The sequence below is a fragment of the Lutra lutra genome, chromosome 14 (assembly GCF_902655055.1).
Source record: "Lutra lutra chromosome 14, mLutLut1.2, whole genome shotgun sequence".
Classification (NCBI taxonomy): domain Eukaryota; kingdom Metazoa; phylum Chordata; class Mammalia; order Carnivora; family Mustelidae; genus Lutra; species Lutra lutra.
In genome coordinates, this window is record NC_062291.1 from 55,306,165 (window position 1) to 55,310,133 (window position 3,969).

Genomic DNA, 3,969 nt, shown 5'->3' on the forward strand with positions numbered 1-3,969 from the left:
GAAATATGACTCAATCCCAATCAAAATCTCCATAAACTTTACTGTAGGACTTGATAAGCTATTTCTAAAACTCATACAGAAATGTAAAAACCTAGAAAAGCCAAAACAATTTTGAAAGAAAAGAACAAAGTTGGAGGACTTACAATACTTGATTTTGAGCCATAAGCAAGAAGAATGTCATTCAATAGGATATCACCTCATATCTGTTAGAATGGCCATCATCAAAAAGATAGGAGATAACACAGGCTGGCATGCATGTGAAGAAAAGGAAACCCTTGTGCACTATTTTTTTCTTTTTTTGCCAATTTTAAATACAGTTTTATTTAAGACATTGCATTTTCCACTTAACAATACAGTGTTTATAAAGTGCAATGTTTATTTCCTTTCCCTGTGCACATATTCCATATTCAAGTATCAAGAATGCCCAGTTTTTTTGCTATAGCAGCTCAACATTACAACTGCCATGGAATTTGCTACAAATTTGGGTCCTTTGAATATTGTGTGTGGAACAATGCTCAACCTATTTATTCTCAGGTTGGTTTAGTCAACCTCTTCAATGGTGGGCCCAGAGGAGGCACCACCAGAGGGAGGAGCTCCACCACCAGGGAAGCCTCCAGGCATTTCTCCTGGCATGCCCCCTGCACTCTGGTACAGCTTGGTGATGATGGGGTTGCAGACTTTCTCCAACTCTTTCTGCTGGTGTTCAAATTCTTCCTTCTCTGCAGTCTGGTTCTTATCAAGCCAGTTGATGATTTCATTGCACTTGTCAAGAATCTTCTGTTTGTCTTCATCATTTATCTTGCCCTGAAGTTTTTCATCTTCAACAGTTCCTTTAATGTTGAATGCGTAAGACTCAAGTGAATTCTTGGAAGACACCTTGTCCCGCTGTTTCTCATCTTCAGCTTTGTACTTCTCAGCTTCCTGGACCATGTGCTCAATATCTTCCTTGCTCAAGCAGCCCTTGTCATTAGTGATGGTAATCTTATTCTCTTTTCCTGTGCTCTTATCCATGGCAGAGACATTGAGGATACCATTAGCATCAATATCGAAAGTGACCTCAATCTGAGGGACACCACGAGGAGCAGGAGGTATGCCTGTGAGTTCAAACTTTCCAAGTAGGTTGTTGTCCTTGGTCATGGCACGCTCACCTTCATACACCTGAATAAGCACACCAGGCTGGTTGTTGGAGTAGGTAGTGAAGGTCTGTGTCTGTTTGGTAGGAATGGTAGTATTATGCTTGATGAGAACAGTTATGACTCCTCCAGCAGTTTCAATGCCAAGAGAAAGTGGAGTGACATCCAACAGCAGCAAATCTTGAACATTTTCAGATTTGTCTCCAGAAAGGATGGCTTCCTGGACAGCTGCACCATAAGCAACAGCCTCATCAGGGTTGATGCTCTTATTCAGTTCTTTTCCATTGAAGAAATCTTGGAGAAGTTTCTGGATCTTGGGGATATGGGTAGAAACACCCACCAGGACAATATCAGAGACTTGTCTAAATTGGCATCCTGAAGGGCTTTCTCTACAGGGTCCAGGGTACTACGGAACAGGTCAGCATTTAATTCTTCAAACTGGGCACTAGTGACAGAGGTATAGAAATCGATTCCTTCATACAGAGAATCAATCTCAATACTGGCCTGGGTACTGGAAGAAAGTGTATGCTTAGCACGTTCACAAGCAGTACGGAGGCGACAAACTGCCCTCTTGTTTTCACTGATATCTTTCTTATGTTTGCGCTTGAACTCTGCAATAAAATGGTTGGCCATTCGGTTGTCAAAGTCTTCTCCACTTAAGTGGGTGTCTCCAGCTGTGGACTTAGCCTCAAAGATCCCATCTTCAATAGTAAGGATTGACACATCAAAAGTGCCACCTCCTAAGTCAAAGATCAGCACATTCCTTTCAGCTCCAACTTTCTTGTCTAGGCCATAAGCAATAGCAGCAGCAGTTGGCTCATTGATGATTCGAAGTACATTGAGACCAGCAATAGTTCCAGCATCTTTGGTAGCCTGACACTGAGAATCATTGAAGTACACAGGTACTGTGACAACTGCATTGGTAACCGTCTTCCCAAGATAAGCCTCTGCGATTTCCTTCATTTTCGTCAAAACCATAGAAGACACCTCCTCTGGATAAAAGCTTTTTGTCTCTCCCTTGTATTCTACTTGGACCTTGGGCCTGCCAGCATCATTCACCACCATGAAAGGCCAAGGCTTCATATCAGACTAGACAATAGCATCATCAAATCTCCGTCCAATCAGGTGTTTGGCATCAAAAACTGTGTTGGTGGGGTTCATCACAACTTGGTTCTTCGCAGCATCACCGATCAACCGTTCAGTGTCCGTGAAGGCGACATAACTTGGGGTGGTCCGGTTTCCCTGATCATTGGCAATTATTTCCACTTTCCCATGCTGGAAGACACCCAGGCAGGAGTAGGTGGTGCCAAGATCAATGTCAACTGCAGGTCCCTTAGATATGGTTGCTTATGTGTGGGCCTGGCTCGGGTTGAGAAGAAGACAGTCATCCAAAGATCTAGCCTGGCCTTTAATGAGCCCTTGTGCACTATTGATGGGAATGTAAATTGGTGCAGCCAGTTTGGGAAAACAGTACGGAGGTCCTCCAAAAAAAAAAATAATAATAATAATAATAATAATAATAATGGAGAGAGAGAGAGAGAACTACCATATGATCCAGCAATTTTACTCCTCGGAATATATCAAAAGGAAACAAAAACACTAACTTGAAAAGATATCTGCACCTCCATGTTCATACCAGCATTATTCACGATAACCAAGACATGAAAACAGCCTAAGTGTCCACTGATGGATGACAGGATAGAGTCGTGGTATATATACCCATATAATGGAATATTATGTAACCTTAAAAAAAGAGGACATTCTATCATTTATGACAACATGGATGGACTTAGCATTACCCCAAGTGAAATAAGTCAGACAGAGACAAATAAATACTGTAAGATCTCACTTATATTTGGAATCTGAAAAAACCACCGAACTTATAGAAAAAGAGATCAGATTTGTGGTTACCAGAGGTGGGGAAGGGAAAAGGAGGGTTTGAAGGAAGTTTGTCAAAAGGTACAACCTTTCAGTCATAAGATAAATAAGTACTAGAGATATCACTACAACACAATGGCTATAGTCAGCACTGCTAGATGATATATAGAAAAGCAGTTAAGAAAGTAGTGTTGGGTCGGCAGTTCAGGGAATGCAGGAAGAACAATAGAAATGACCACCGGGGCCGCCATCTTCCAGTCCCTTCCCCACCCCTTCCTTAACCCTAGACTCTCCCGCCAAAAGGGCATACGCCCAGGTCACATCTGCATAGGTAACCCGATACCTATGCAGGAAACAGCAGTATCAGGAGCCCTCACCCCATACCTTCTGATCACCAAATATGGATGTGAGCCCATGCCCTACCTTGCCCAATAACCCCCCCCCCCCCCCGCCAGCTACCTCCCAGTGCGACTTCCCCCACTCCCCTTTCCAGAGTCGAGGAACCTCGCCCGAGGGTGCCCACCTCCTCCCGGTGCGACTTTCCTGGCTCCCCTTCTCCTGAGCCCTGAAACTTTGTCGGAAGGTGCCAATAAATCTTGCCCTGCGCCTACCTCGCCTGTGTTGTGTTTACCTTGCCGGCAAAACCTTACAAGTAGAATCTAAGAGTTCTCATCAGGGGGAGAAATCTTTTTCCTTTCTTTTTATTGTATCTATGAGATGATGGATGTTAACTAAGCTACTGTGGTAATCATTTCATGATATATGTAAATCAACCATCGTACTGCATACTTAAACTTCATGCAGTGATGTATGTCAATTATTTCTTAATAAAACTGGGGGGGGGCACCTAGGTGGCTCAGTTGGTTAAAGCCTCTGCCTTCATCTCAGATCATGATCTCAGGGTCCTGGGATCGAACCCTGCATCGGGCTCTCTGCTCAGCAAGGAGCCTGTTTCCCC

The 3,969-nt window shown here is 43.5% G+C and overlaps 1 pseudogene; it reads right to left on the bottom strand.

The window, feature by feature from the left end:
• Nucleotides 1-356: 356 nt before the first annotated feature.
• LOC125084566 (heat shock cognate 71 kDa protein-like) lies at nt 357-2,231 on the bottom strand (annotated as a pseudogene).
• Nucleotides 2,232-3,969: the final 1,738 nt, after the last annotated feature.